This window comes from Microtus ochrogaster, chromosome 1, assembly GCF_000317375.1.
Source record: "Microtus ochrogaster isolate Prairie Vole_2 chromosome 1, MicOch1.0, whole genome shotgun sequence".
Taxonomy (NCBI): Eukaryota; Metazoa; Chordata; class Mammalia; order Rodentia; family Cricetidae; genus Microtus; species Microtus ochrogaster.
The window spans coordinates 114,743,786-114,759,952 of record NC_022009.1 but is presented as its reverse complement, the minus strand read 5'-3'; the positions used below and the strand labels follow the sequence as shown (position 1 = coordinate 114,759,952).

The 16,167-nt window shown below is 44.2% G+C and overlaps 1 protein-coding gene across 1 annotated transcript in view; it reads right to left on the bottom strand.

The window, feature by feature from the left end:
• Nucleotides 1-16,167, bottom strand: part of Ppm1l (protein phosphatase, Mg2+/Mn2+ dependent 1L) — a 206,329-nt gene that overhangs the window by 178,161 nt on the left and 12,001 nt on the right. The gene's annotated exons all lie outside the window — the stretch shown is intronic.

Below are 16,167 nucleotides of genomic sequence, written 5' to 3'. Positions count from 1 at the left end.
GGAGTGGGCGGAGCTTGTCTCTTAAAGGGACCCTTGCACCTGCCTACAGTGACACAGCAGCCACAGGACCCTGAGTGCACCCTCCTAGGTGACAGGGGCCAGCATATGCCTGAATCCTAACACATACTACCTAGGAATGTTTTTAAGATGCCTAAAGGCAGAGGAGGGAAAGTTTATTTGAATATAAAAGCTAAAAGCCTAACATGGAAAACTGTTCTCCATACATCAGTTGTTATTCACAGTTAATTAGCTAAATAAAAATAATAGCAGTAAAATCACTCAGATTGTTCTCCAGCAAGAACACAGTCGCTACAGAGTGCATGGATGTATCCGGCCATCTAAATACAAACCTTTCAGTTTTCATTAGATCTTCTCTACACTTGCCTGGCAAATAATTGCAATTTTGTTTGTTTTTAGGGTTGACAAGGTCTCACCGCACGGCCCGAGTTTCCCTCAAACTCATGTTTGCATGTATGTGCATTTGAGCATGTGTGTTTGTATCTGTGTGTGTGTGTGTGTGTGTGTGTGTGTGTGTGTGTGTGTGTGTGTGTGTGTATGCATAGGCCAGATATATTTCAGGTATTGTTCCTCAGGAGCTACCTTTTGGGGGTTTTGTTTTGTTTTGATCTGGTTTTTAAATAATTTTAAATTTATTTACTATTTTATGTGTGTGTTTGCCTACATGTATGCCTGATGCCCGCAGAGGTCAGAAAAGGGCATCAGATCCCCTGGAACTGGAGTTCTGGGTGGTTGTGAACTACCATGTGGGGGCTGGGAAATCAGCACAGGTCCATTGCAAGAGTTGCAAGAGCTCTTAACTGCTGCGCCATCTCTCCAGTCCCTTTCCTGGGCACTTCCGGTTTCTCCACTGAGAAGGGTATCAAGGACTCTGACAGCCAGCTGAAGGTCACAGAGAGCTGATATAAATAGAGCACAGGTCTGTTTTCCCAATCCACACACAACAGTGACCTACAGGCAGGAATGTTAACGATGCAATTAAAAGTTCTCTAAAATTAAAATTGCTTAAAGGAAAAAAAAAAAGCCTCGGAAGAAATTGTATTTTCATAGAAAACACTGAAGACCCAAGTGGTCACCTATAGACCAATATCTTCTCAGACTATTTAAATAATGATTATTAAAATCCAGACATGCATCTTTTTCTTGAAAAACTCAAGGAAAATGTGTTGTGACTAGTGATTAACATTCATCCGCTCATGTATCCGAGCAGTGTTTACCGAGTACCATGTGCAGGCCACGTGCTATACAGCCACGGAAGATGCGATAACTAACTGAGTCCTTGTCCTTGTCAGGCCCACGTGCGTGTGAACAGAGATAAACAGCCAACAAGCTCTGTGACATGAGATAAGCAACGTCACTGAGGCAGGAGAAAGAGAAATACCATCAAGTAAAGGGCAAATCCTACTGTGTATTCAGTGGCCAGGCAGCCTATCTTAAGGGTAATGCACAAGTGGCACCTAAAGGAACAAGTCATGTGGACATCTGCCTGAACCAGCCAACAGATCAGCACATGCCAGGGCCCCAGAGCGTGAAGATGCTGAGACATGACAAAAGGGAGCAGGCAGAGGGAGCCCATGAGAGCCGGGAGAGGCCCTCAAGTGTGAATCCTAGACTGTCTGAGGTATTTGTAACTGACTGGCTTAGTGGGTGGATGGTAAGGAAAGCAAAGAGTAAAAGAATGAAACTGCCCTGCACTAGGTTCCTATTACGTACCCAAGTACCCAAGGGAGGACATTATCTAATTTAATCACACTCCATCCTAAAAATGGGGAGGCATCATATATACCACCTCTCTTACAGACAAGGGCCCCAGCCAGTAAAAGGGCAACACCAAATTTAAATGCAGAGCCTTCCAACTCTAAAGTTCAAGGCTGCTTCTCTGAAAATGTCAGCTACAAAAGAAAGACCATTCCCTCACAGGCCCTCAAAAGAAGGCAACGGAGGCGAGCGGTGTTTGCGGGTCCCATTTAGCCTCACGTCACTTTCGTAGAAAGGCAAAAAGATACCGTACCCCTTTGCCTACAACATAGAGAAAACGTTCAGAGGAAGGAAGTACATGGCTGCACAATTTGGAGTTCCCAAGCCAGGGTTCTCCCATCCTCCCAGCTTACAGCTGATGGGAGAGGTTAAGAGCAGTCCCGGGAGCTGGCTGGCAGAAAGTTACTTCCTTTCTCCAAGAAAAGTTCAAGGTTTAGGGACTTAGATCTTTCTCTAATAACACAGACCTGTAGCACCACTGCTGGAGGAGGCTGCTTGGTCGTTTCCTAGTCGCCCAGACTCTTGGAATAATCACACAGACACTATATTATTTGCAATACTGTTTGGCCAATAACTTAAACATATTGCTAGCTACCTCTTATATCCTAAACAAACCCATCTCCATTAATCTGGGCATCACCATGAGGTTGTGGCCAACTGGCAAAGTTTTGGTGGGCTCCAGCTGAGGTGTCTGTCGCTGGCAGCAGTTACATGGCTTCTCCCTGACTCCGCCTACTCTCTCTCTCTCTCTCTCTCTCTCTCTCTCTATCTCTATCTCTCTCCATATATGGCTTTACTCTGTTAGCCACTGGCCGAAAGCAGCTTCTTTATTAGCCAATGGCAATAAAACACATTCACAGCATACATCCCCTCCCACATCACAACACTTTGCAAAACTTCTGAGACCCGAGACAGCAGATCAAAACTCCCGTGAGGGGAGTACTGTGAGGCTGGGTGGAGAGGTAAGTGAGCAAATGTTCAAAATTCCCTAAAAGTAAGAAGAGTAGCAAGAATAAAATTAGGCAGTGCTGAGCTATTAGCCTCAGCTTAGCCTGTAAACTGAAAATGCTGCACTTAGATTGGCTACACAGCCATTCATTAATGTGTTATTCCACTAGATTGAGAAATATGATAAAGGGGCATAAATAATTACCCTGTTTTATAGCCAGGAAAAAAAAATAACATCAGTGGTGATGTAAGCTGATGCCAAGTTACGGTTAAAATGGGGTCCTCGGGGATATGCTAATGAAACCAGTAGTTCTGCCTGCCATGCAATTAACTGGCCATGTTTGGAAAAATTCTGCTTGCTACAATGCAGAGTAGGTGAAGGTCACTACTGAAATCTAGGAGTTGAGGCCAGGGTTGTGCCCAAAATCCTACAGTACACAGGACAGCTCCGCAATAAAGAGCTAGAACTAGGCACACGGGAGACACATTGTCTGGTACCCACGGGCCCTAGGTTCTGTCCCCAACACCACAAAAGATAAGAGAGAAAGAAGGGAGGGAGGGAGGGAGGGAGGGAGGGAGGGAGGGAGGGAGGGAGGAAAAATGTATGGAAGGATGGATGGATGGAAGGAATGAAGGAAGGAAGGAAGAAAATGAGGAAGGAAGGGAGAAAAACTCAAGCCCCAAATGTCAATAGTGTTAAGGCTGGGAAATCTTAGCCTAGAGTTACTAAGAAAGGGGTACTATATCTCTGAAAATAAATAAACTGGGTGAGCCACTAGAAGAAAAAAAAAACCTGACAAATGAGAAATATTTTTTGAGATTTAAAAAAAAAAAAAAGATAAGAAAATGCATTGCCCAAACTGCCCTGTAGGTGGTACTTTGCCATTTTTATCTGATTTTCAAGTCCTTAAGTAACACCTCTGCCTCCATAGAAGACTGTTTAACTTGCAAGTCGGTGAATTCACCTGCCAGTGCTGAGCAAGCAAGCTTTCATTTCCTTCCGACAGATGAAGCCAGCAGGGCCAACCCGGGCTAACTGCCCAAGTTTCCCCACTGCCTTAAATCAGATGGTTGCACTCTAGGTTTCCACACAGACAAGAGAATCCTGGGGCCAGGGGATGCTGCTTGGGTCAACGACCCCGTCAAGAACTTCAGTCTTCATAATGAGGGGTTATATGGTTTTCGATATCACAAGTTATCTCGCTCCCTGGTTGGAGCCCTGGATGGATTTAAGCCTCCTTTCCCCTTAGGCCAGCTGCTGTCCAGTGAATATCAGCCTGGAAGGGTCAAAGAATTGGCATATGGCTATCATGAGGAGAGCCACTGGAGATGGGACGGCTGTCAACAATAGGGTAATGATAACTCAGAATGCGCTGTCCCCAGGATTGACTCTAGAACAACGGGAAAATGCTCCCCTCACAGGCACAGGGCCCGAGCATTCTGTACCCGCACCCCCCCACCCCCAATTAAACACTTTCTCCCACTTATCAACTGTAAGCTTTAATACAATTATTATATTTTATTCCACAAGTAATTTGATAACCCAGACCATACATAAAACCTGAATATTCATACATACATGCATGCATGCATACATACGTACATTCATACATATATCAAAAGCTGAATATTCTTTAGGGAAAAACCAGAATACTAATTTCTAAAGTTTATCTTTTAGATGTCAATCCATGGAAGAATTATATTTCACACAAATGAACACATTATAGGATTTTTCTAAGCTGGATAAATGCTATGCCACTTCACACACGGAGGACTTCCGGCTACACTTCCTTTCCCAAAGCACACTGAGGAAAGGCCTCTGCTTGTAATTCAGCAGGAGCACCGCAAGTCATGACCTTCCATGGCCCAGATCAGGACAACCTGAGCGACACAGCCCTCCACCAAAGCCCCTCCCTCTAATAGTAAGCACTGCCTGCCTCTAACTTCATGGTCCCTCAGAGTTCACTCGTATGAAGAAAGGCTCCATTCTCTGTGGTTCCATTCTTCTCATACTTGAAATTTTCTAGCACTTGATTGTATTTTCCTAACAGATTCTTCAAATCATTCTGTTCGCCTGTACCGCAAACGCCTTCATCCAGCCCAGGGATGTAGGTGAAGGCAGAAGGCATGAACATCGGAACGCCTCAGATTCAACCCGGAGCACTCCAAAAGCAACGCAGAAAGAAAAAACACCCTTTCTGTTACTACACCCTCCAGAAGGTGGACCATACCTCCCCGGTGCTCTGTACCTAGTGACTTCCATCAGAATAACACGGTGCGGGGGCCAGCGAGATGGTTGAGCAGAATAAGGCACTAGCTGCCGAGGCTCGAGATCTGAGTTTGATTCCCCAGACCCACACAGGTGGAAAGAGAGCATCAACTCCCAAAAGTTGTCCTCTGACCTACACAGGCAGGCCACGCACCCCTTTGTTCAACCACAGACACACACATAGATAAGTAAAGTAAGCAAATAAATGTGATAGTTAAAAACACTAACAGGGTGGAAGGGGAGGGACATGGGGGCAACTTTACAGGGGAGAAAGCTGCAGAGAACTAGCGCATTCAGGTTCCCATGGTTACCAAGAGCAGTTTGAAGTACCCTTGCTACACTCTTGAAAAAAAGCATCAAAGAATTCCAAACTGAGGTACATTCTACGATGAACCTTCCTAGAATCGGAGGCATAGGTTAGGAGGGTTGATACACCCTTGGGACGCAGAAGCTGTACCTATGAGATTCTCCCAGACTCCGTCTGTACATCTCCTAATTGGCTGGTCCTGGTTTCTGTGAGTTATTCAAGTGAATTACTGAACCGAATGGTTAGTGTAAACCCCTATCAGAAACAGGGGTAACCCAGGAGCTCTAAGAATTAGCAGCTGGCATCTGAAATGAGAAGAGACTCTCAGGAAACTGTGCTGCCAACCTATGAAACCTGTAGTTCATTAACATCAGGTACCCAACCTCAAAACCGCACTGCAATTATGGACTTCTGTTTATTAAAATACTGTACATACAGTGGTTCAGTAGTTTTGACAAATGTATCGATAAACACCTAAGATATTAATCGGAAAAGCTGGGTATACACTACTATCAGAACTCTACCGTGTTTCTAAGTTCCCTTCAAATCCAACAACTCTAAAGTTAGAAGTGAATGCTGCAGCCAGGAGGTGGTGGTGCACACCTGTAGTCCCACAGCACTCAGGAACAGAGGCAGGTGGATCTCTGTGAGTTCAAGGCCAGCCTGGTCTAAAAGAGTTAGTTCCGGGGCAGGCTCCAAACTACAGAGAAACCCTGTCCTGAAAACAGAACAAAACGAAACAAAACAAAAGAAAAAGAAAAAGAATAAAAGAAGTGAGGGCTGGAAAGACAGCTCAGAGGTTAAATGCACCGTGGCTGTTTTTTCAAAGGACCAGAGTTTGATTCCCATCACCCACAAGGCAGCTCACATCCATCTGTAACTTTAATCCCAAGGGCTCGATACCATCTTCTGGTCCCTGAAGGCGCCAGGTACACGCATGGTGCACAGGCATACATGTAAGCAAAACACCCGTACACACAAAATAAATAAATAAAATTCAAAACTTACTTTTTCAAAAATATACTTTTCACTCTAAGCTGCATTAAAATGAATATTTAGCAAAAACCTGTTAGTCTTTGCTTATCCTGCTGTGCTACTATATTTGAAGAATTATCATAAACTAAGTGGCACTAAGAAAATAATTAAAAGTTAATTACATAAGCATATTACTTTAATCACTTCTCATTAGCTAACATAAAAATTAGTTATGCGTAGTCGGCCACCTACACCTTGGTCCTGAAGCCATTTACCTCTCTGTACTAGAGAAGAGAATGCTTTTCCTTTGTTCTCGCCGAAGGGCAGGATAACAAATATTGTCCAGTGCACGCTTACGCTGGACTATTATACAGGAGCTCACAGTCACAGTCATGGAATAAATAACACAGACCCACACATCTCAGCACGGGAAGTTCCAAGCTCAACAACGTAACATCGAACTCCAGAAGCTGACCATAACATCCCCCAAGATCAGGCACTTGTTGACAACTCCATCCTTCTCCTTCTAGAACAAAACGAACGTATCACCACCTCTCCACTAGCTGGCCCCTATGCCAGGAATGTTCTTCCTCCAGATCTTAATATAGTTAAGCCCTCATAATTCCAGTCTCAGTAAAATGTCACTTTATCCAAGAAGCCTTCTTCTTGTCTCTACAACCTAAATAAGCATATTTAATGTCCTACCTCTCCTATTTATACTTTGAATCACATTGCTAATCACCACTTAACATTTTCTTATTTTTTTTAAATATCTTTCTTTCTTCCCTACTAGACTCAAATTTCATGGTCTGGATATGATGAATGAACACCTATAAATCCCAGGACTCACAAGGCGGAGGCAGGAGGATAGCTAGTTTCAAACTGGCCTGAGTTACATGATATGACCTTGTTTTCAAAGAAATAAGCAAACAAAACCCAAAAAGCAAGCCATGCCTGGGTGCTATTCTAAGTCCAGCTCCTAGAGTAGTGCCTGACATAAAGTAGTTCTTAATGAATGGGTCTGGAATGAATGGACGGATGGATGGATGGATGGATGGATGGATGGATGGATGGATGGATGGACGGACGGACAGATGCATGGATGGATAAAACTTATAATTGTACAATAATACTAAAATGTGAGCTATTAAGGGAAAAAATAAGAAAAGAAACTGGCATGCTAGGGGATTGAACCATCATTAAGAAGTCTGCTAAGTTCTAATTATGTCCCAGGTTACTTTAATCCATAATCTCATTTAAATCTTCACAAAACTCTACAAGTTACTTATTGTGTCTGTTTATTATTTACAGATGGGATTGGGAGAGATCTTGTAAATAGCTCAGCATCAAAACTTACATGGCTTCACATCCCTCTGATGCTAAAAGTATCCTTTATCCGCTCCTTTGATAAATAAATTCAATTGCTTGTTACATACACACACACACACACACACACACACACACACACACGAATGCACTTGGGTGGCGGGTTTGCTTTATTCTGTTGCTGACGCTGCTGTTTGGGTGATACTATGGGCTGAACCCAGAGCCTTTCTCACGCGTGCCAGGCAAGCACTGTACCACTGACTTCCATCTCCGGCTGTCACATCTTCATCTTTAGTAGTCGGGCTTTATTTTGTTTTACTTTAGGTTGCATCGTCAGTATGCTGCTTTGGTTTGGGATCAAACAGAACACTGCACACATAGGCAAGCGCTCCAGCACCGAGCTACACCTGCAGGTCCCATTCATTCACTTTATGGCTGCCTCCCTGACCTCAGGACAACTGAAGTCTAGCACAAGGCTGAAGCTGTGACCATGGTTGTGACTGTAGCCTGAATCAAAAGATCAGGAAGTCCAGAAAGACAGTTGTGCTGGGTATGATGATGTGGGAGTCCCCTCTCTGTGCTGTGATTACCATAAATGAATAAAGAAACTGCCTTGACCTGTTGATAGGCAGAACTACCTAAGTTCTGCAGGCAGGGAAAACTAAATGGCATGCTGGGAGAAAGAAAGCAGAGTCAGAGAGTCGCCATGGATTTGCCAGAAACAGATGCTGGGAATTTTACCCGGTAAGCCACTGTCACATGGCAATATATAGATGAATAGAAATGGGTTAAATTAAAATAAGAGTTAGCCAATAAGAAGCTAGAGCTAATAGGCCAAGCAGTGTTTTAATTAATATAGTTTCTGTGTGATTATTTCGGCTCTGGGTGACCAGGACAAACAAGCAGCCTTCTTGCAACAGTATAACGGATAAAAAGCTCTTGGTGTAAGATGTCAAGTCAGGAAGACCTGCAAGCAGGGCAGCCCTCAGTCTTCTCCCCCAGGTCACCACCTCTCAGAGGCTGATGTTCAAGAATTCACACATAACCATCAAGGTCACCTACAGAATGACTGTACTGTCATGTCTAAGAAACATCACAAAAGAGATGTAAAAATGGCTGAACTGTGTCCTCTACTTAATCCCTTTTGCCAGTGTTTCTATCTCTTCTAGCACCCCCTTGCCTTCCTGAACAACGTGCCCAAAAAGGGGTTCTCTTCAAGGAAAAGTTCTTTGAATGAGAAAAGTAAGTACTGCCCTCACATTCCCTCCCTAATATCGAAACGCTGTTGTAGATTAAGTCGCGTACAAGCCAGGAAACTGGTCACATGGCTTCTGTTTTTAACACTGCACTCAGCTCTTCAGGTGTCAATAAACCCTGCTTCCCTCTGAGCTGAGGGACTCTGTTCTGTGGCCTCTGAGGCCCTGTGGGGACACCTCAGGCTGCTCTGTTGGCGTTTTCTACTGCCAGTGACACCGTCGGAATGTGTACAAGTTCAAGGCCTTTAAGCCTCTGTACTGGCTGAAGCATTTAGTTCTAATGAAAATGAAACAGGACTTCAAAGAAACCACCTAGAGCCCTGCCTAAACATCCTACAAAGAGCTCCTAAAAATAACTCAACGGAGTGGCTTCAACCTGAGTACCATCGTCCTACACAATTTCCTCTCCAATGCGGACGAGAAAATATGCAAGTTGTTATATATAGAAATCAGAATGCTGACCCTTGAGGGAGCCAGATACAGCTGGTCTCCCAAGAATAGCATCCGCCATTCCTCTGTGCCCTCCCTGCATCCTGACTCTGCCATTCCAAAGTGCAGAACCAACTGAAGGGAAAATTCACGAGTAACAAAACCCTCAGAAAGTCTGCCCTGCAGTGATACCTCTAATCCTCAGAAGACATCCACGGCATCGCAGACTCTCTCCTGTCTCCATGCTTTCCAGAGGCTATGTTCCCAAACACGACCTTCTACCCCAGTGTTTCTCAACCTTTGGCGTGCGACCCCTTTGGGGGTTGCATATCAGATATTTGCATTATGATTCATAACAGTAGCAGAATTACAGTATGAAGTAGCAACGAAATAATGTTATGGTTGGGGGTCACCACAACATGAGGAACTGCATTATATGGCTGAAACATTGGGAAGGTTGAGAAACACTGGTCTAACTGAGACCCCCTAAAGGGCTCAGATCCACACACTCGCTACTTTTCAAACTGGCCAACTTCCCTTCTCAACTTACTTCCTCTCGGCACATACTTACATAAAACATATTTGCGAAGAATTGTCTACATCTTCACCCAGCTAATATGTTTAGAGGCTACCGTTAAAGAAGCAGGTTTGATTTCTATGGTGCGGAATGGGATCAATAAAACTCAGAATGCTAAAACTGATCATTTACATTCACACAAACAAAAAGTTTAATCAAACACAGAAACGGCACATCACTCATGAGTACAAAAGTCATCAAAATACAGTGATAACACCTGGAATAATTAAACGAACATCAAAGCCCGACCTCAGAAAGTCTCTTAGCCAGGAAGCTGCCCGGGTGGATACCACCACACTATCGGCATGGGCAATTCCACTGAGCTATAAATACCTGGGACTGTGGGGATTTAAAATAAGACAGCTTATGCGGGGTGCATGAAATATAGTGAGAGAAAAACCACGCGCACCGACCAGCATTGCCATCCGTCAGAGCTGGGAAGTGGAGCTATTCTGGGAAAGCAGGGAATCACGCTAAACTATTTCACATTCATATTGCTGATGGCTCAAAGGTTAAAAGTAATGAATACATTAAAATACTAGAAAAGTAACAGGTCGTTATTATCTCTAAATATGAAACTGCTTTCTAAATAAGATATAACATCTCAAGATAATAAACTGCTATATTTGATGGCTTGATCTTTTTAGCTACAAAGAAAGAAAAAAGCAACGTTGAAGCCAAAATATGATTAACAAACGGCGAAATATACTAACACATATATAAAGAGTACTGCACATATAGCACTATCTGCGAAAGCAAACACCCTGGGGAAATGCCAATGTCCATCAGCAATGAAGAGTTAAATAGCAGTTCATCTGTGTAATAAAATACTATGGTAATTTGAAAGAAAATGTCCCCCAAAGGGAGTGGCACTATTAGGGGGTGTAGCCTTGTTGGAGGAAGTGTGTCACTATGAAGGTGGGCTTTGAGGTCTCATATGCTCCAGCCATGCCCCGTGTTTCAGACCACTTCCTGTTACCTCCGGGTCAAGATGTAGGACACTCTGCTACTTCTCCAGCAGCATGTCTGCCTGCATGCCACCATGTCCCACCATGATGATAATGGACTGAGCCTCTGAACTGTAAGCTACCCAAACAGATAGTTTTCCTTTCTGAGTGTTGCTGTGGTCATGGTGTCTCTTCACAACAGTAGAAATCCTAAGACAAATGCGGAACAGCCAGTAAAAGGAACTCAGCAGATCTCCAGAACATACTGAGTGAGAAACACAAGCACAGAAGCTTCCACACAGCTATTTACTTAAAAGGAGAACTTGAATCAAACATGTTTGCACACACTTCAAATGTCATCCCAGAAACAAATGGAAATTGATAATGATGGTCCCCTTAAGGAGTTTGGAGAGAACTCAGTTTTTTAAATATATTTTTATGTTATGTATATGGGTGTTTTCCCTGCATGTATATCTATGCCCCACTTTGGGGAGGCCAGAAGAGAGCATTAGATCCCTTGGAACTAGAGTTACAGCCAGCTATGAGCTTTCACGAGGGTGCTGGGAGCTAACCCAGGTCCTCTGGAACAGCAGCCAGTGCTCTTAACAACTCCACCATCTCTCCAGCCTCAAGAATTTAATTTTATGCTTTGTTTTGTTTTCCAGGACAGGTTTCTCTGTTGACAGCCCTAACTGTCCTAGAACTAGCTCTTGTAGACCAGGCTGGCCTTGAATTTACAGAGATCCATCTGCCTCTACCTCCTGAGTGCTGGGATTAAAGGTGTTCACCACCACTGCCAGGCCAAGAATTTAATTATTTTATTGGCCATATTTTCACATTGTCTGAAATTTTTATCTTGAGTGTTGTATATTACATAAAGTGATACATCTTTCACATTACTCTCAGACTTGCAAGGTTTAGGAAATCACAAGCTTTTCTTTAAAAATGATTGTTTCTTAGGCTGGGAAGACAGTTCCATGGGTCAAGGGCTTGCCACACAAGTGCAAGAGCCTGCATTTGATGGCCAGAACCCACACGACAGGGTGAGACAGTGCAGGACTGGAAGACCAGTGCTCCTGAACCGAGACAGGAAGTGGAGGTAGGAATGTCTAGAATCTCACAGGCCAACTAAGCTGAGGTACGCAGAAGTGAACAAGACAGCCCGTCTCAAACACAGTGGAAGGCAAGAACCCACGTCCAAAGCGGTCATCTGACCTCCACACGCATGCATGGCACCCACAAATGCCATGGCACACACACACACACCCACTCACATATACACACATAAATATATACACTTATATACATACAAATACTGTTTTACAAATATTTAAAACTATTATTTCTCATACAAATCTTAAAATTTTGGAGAACCTTCAAGGTGTTCTCAGAAGCAAATTTTCTAAATGTTTCTTTTCCTCTAAAACTGTGGATAATTAGACCATTAAACACAATAGTTTAGTCACAGGCTTTACATAAACTCTACGTCTAGAGTAAACACACACTTTCTAAAGCCTTGTGGGATGAAATAAAGAATAAATGAACTGGGTAAAAAAAAGAACACATGCCCCAAATCTAAGTCTTCAGATACGAGAAACAACTTAGCGGTTTGCCAAAGTCTGAGAAAAGTTTCCAGTGACCCAGAGAACAATCACAGAGCCAGACAGACTGGTCACCGGGGACCCTTCAGGGCCACTTTCCGGAACAATCACTGCTCTGTCGTCCCATGCCCAGTCTGTTGATAGGCACACCTTTCCTTCACCCTCCCGCATTCAGTCTTGAGATAAGGCTCCTAAGAGGCGAGCATACATCACCACTGTAAACTAACCCCAACTCGACACAAGGACTGGGAACATAACAAGGTCCTGCTAATATAAACCAGTCAGGTGGTGAGTTTGCCCTTCAGAAAGCATATGGGGGGGGGGGATTACAAATTTTTAAGAAACTCTATAATTATTAGGTCCAACTTTTTGTGGATTTTTTGAAAGGTGAGCTTCAAATTATGCTTATACTTTAGGCTATACTATAGATATGCTGGACTGGGAAACAGCATCTGTTAACCTGACCTCATTCTCCACTGTATGGCGTGCTCGCTGCTGCTGTCTTCTTCCCACGTGCCCGCTCGTATCCATTATAGCCCCTCTATTGCAGAAAGTCACAGACATAAATCTAGAAGTCATCTGGCCTGGAGTCTTACAAAAGTTAGGGAGACAGCCCAGTGGTTACAACTGCTGAGTGTGCAAGAAGGTGAACCTGAGTGTGGATTCCCAGAAGCCACATAAGAAGCCAGGCGTGGCCGGCTGTAGGTGACAAAGACAGGAGGATCACTGGGACCTGCTGGGTGTGAGCCTAGCTGGACGGTCCGTGAGAGGGGTCTGGAGGGAATAAAGGCAAGGAGTGAGCCAGAAGGGTGCTCAACGTTCTCCTTGGCTTGTACACACAGACTTAGCTCTTAAAGAATACACATTTACACCATGGCTCAGAAGTTCCACTGATCATACAGAGGCCATAGTGAGTCTTCAGAAAAAGTAGTATTTTCAACAACCACTATTTGGGAAAGCAAACTATGTTAAACTTTCCATCAGTTGTAAACAGGCTTATATCACAGAATTACACAATTCAGTAACAAGCTTTTCTGAAGGGGCACTTAAGAATCACGAACGGGTCCGGCAGATAATCTAGGACGAAGCACAGACGACTGGATTGCGAATGAGAAGCGAGAACAGATGACAAGGAATGCCAACCCAACAAGTCCTCTATTATGTGTCTGAAATCTTCTTCACATGGTATGTTACCTTTAAAATAATAAAAACACAGATTCAAAATCTTTTTAAAATCTAAAAATTTTTAAAGTTTAAAATCTTTTAACAGTTTGTTAAAAGCCAATCGTTTCAGTCTAGAGATAAGGCTGGTGTTTTAGAAATCAGCTAAATAAAGGCATGGTTTATACTTGCTTTTCAACAGATGGTCTAACAGAGAAACGAGTGTAAGCCTGACCACACAGACCAGAGGGACCCGACCTCTCCATCCTGAAATGCTCATGGCCAGAGCTCTGCGCAAGCTGCTTATGCCCTGGGAATGACCTAACTCGACAGCCTGCCGTCCTCGCGGGAGCCTAGCATGGGCCTGTGGTGCCGGAAACACACATCCCAGTTCATTTCCAACACACACCGGATGGGACGAATGTCTCTGCAAAAGGCCAGCACCTCAGCTGTGGCACTGAAACCAGCAGAACTGAGGAAGGTGACCGCCCATGGGCATTGGGGTTCTTCCTACAGCAGGAAGATGCTCTGGATGAGGCCGGGGCTGCAGTGGTGCAACCTCATGAGCGCATTAACTGCATACTTTAGAGGGGTGGATTTTATGCTACGTGAATTATATCTTAGCATTTTTTTAATATTCAATACTAACTCTAACCTTTTCTTCCTTCCTTCCTTTTCTTTTTCTTTTTTTCAAGACAGGGCTTCTCTGAGTAACAGTTCTGGCTGTTCTGGAACTCACTATGAAGACCAGGCTGGCCTCAAACTCACAGAGATCCACAAAACTTCTGCCTCCCAAGTGCTGGGGCTAAGGTGTGCGCCACCACCGCCCGGCTCAATACTTACCCTTAAAATCATTTTATTTCATTTGTGTGGGATGTGTGCATTTTCATCTGAGCGTGTAACGCGTGTGCACACGAGTGTGGAGGCCTAAAGTTGACGTCAGGGGTCTCCCCGGACCACTCTCCACCGTACTTTGGGAGACAGTCTCACCCGTTGGTTCTGCTAGGCTGGTTAGCCGACGTGCTCCAGGGATCCATCTGTCTCTGCCTTGCAGCCCCCAACATCAGGGTTCTAGACATCGGCCCCGAGCCCAGCTTTTGTGTGGGTGATGTGAACTTGGGCCCTCAGGTTTGCACAAGCATTTCACCATCTCAGCTATCTCCCCAGCTGCCAGAATCTTTGGTTATTTGAAAATCTAAACCACAGAGGATGCTCACACCTGCAGTCCCAGTACTCAGGAAGCTGAGGCTGGAGAATTATTGTGAGTCTGGGGCAGCACGGACAATGTAGTGAGTTTCAGACTAACCTGGCCTACACAGAGAACCTGTCTTAGCAAAACACAACAACAACAACAAAAAACCTCTCCTGGATAAATAAAATAAATCCTAATAAAAAGGATAATAGCCAAAAATTGAGAAGTGGAATTCTGAAGATACATATGGAAATTTAGCACAGGCAAACTGAGCACACACAGAAAGCTGGAAGAGACACACACACTCTAGGTGAGCAAGTTCCCAAGGTTTCCAGCATTTGTGTGTTCTCTGCTTTGATTCTGAAAGGAAAGCACATAAAGGACCTTAAATTCAATTCACAGTCTGTATTTCTTTCCCTGAGAAGCCGCCTTTTGAAAACTTCCCTCCAGTGTTCTGAACGTGTCCAGACAGAAACTGGGCAGACACGCGGCAGTCGTGGCTTCTAGAAGGTGCTTACGCTTCGGCCTTAATCACCTCCTTGTACCCAGGAGATGAGTCACCCAGTGCTGTAGCCCCCTCCGCCACAGGATTTTTTTCTCCTTGTGTCCTGGGCTTTGACTGTTAAACGCTTTTTAGAGAGGACAGCTAGAGGCCTGTGCAGCTGGGCCATTTACTTCCCTTTTATTTTCGTATAATAGACAACCCTGTGTTCAGCAGACTTTTGTAGTTTGAATAAATAAAAGCAGAGAACACATTACCTATTCGTAGAAGAACCACAGGATCACTCGGTCCGACTTAACAGCCCCAGGAAATTCCTTTCCAAGAGACATGCTTTTGAAAGCAAAGGGGATAAAAATGCATCTACCAAGACCATTCATAATGCTCGACCTGTCTACTATAGCTGTTAAGAGTTTGCACAAAGCATGAGACATTCCACATGATACTAAAGAAAAATACTCCCCCCCCAAAAAAAAAAACATAGTTTGCAAAAGAGAACAGGAACAGAAGATGGGAGGAGTGGTCATAATCTATTTCTTGAGCTGAATGTTGAGTCAGTTCACTGTGTAGAATTTTGCTGATTGTTTTTTGAATGTATTTCTATAAAAACTAAAGAGCTGAGCATGGTGGCCACGCCTTTACTCTCAGCCTCCAGGAGGCAGAGGCAGGCAGAGCTCTGAGTCTGGGGCCAGCTTGGTCTATGTGGTGAGTTCTGGGCCAGCCATGGACTCTGCCTCAAAAGAAGAGAAAGAAAAGAAGGAAGGAAGGCAGGCAGGCAGGAAGGCAGGAAGGCAGGAAGGCAGGAAGGCAGGAAGGCAGGAAGGCAGGAAGGAAGAAAGGCAGGAAGGCAGGAAGACAGGAAGGCAGGAAGGCAGGAAGGCAGGAAGGCAGGAAGGCAGGAAGG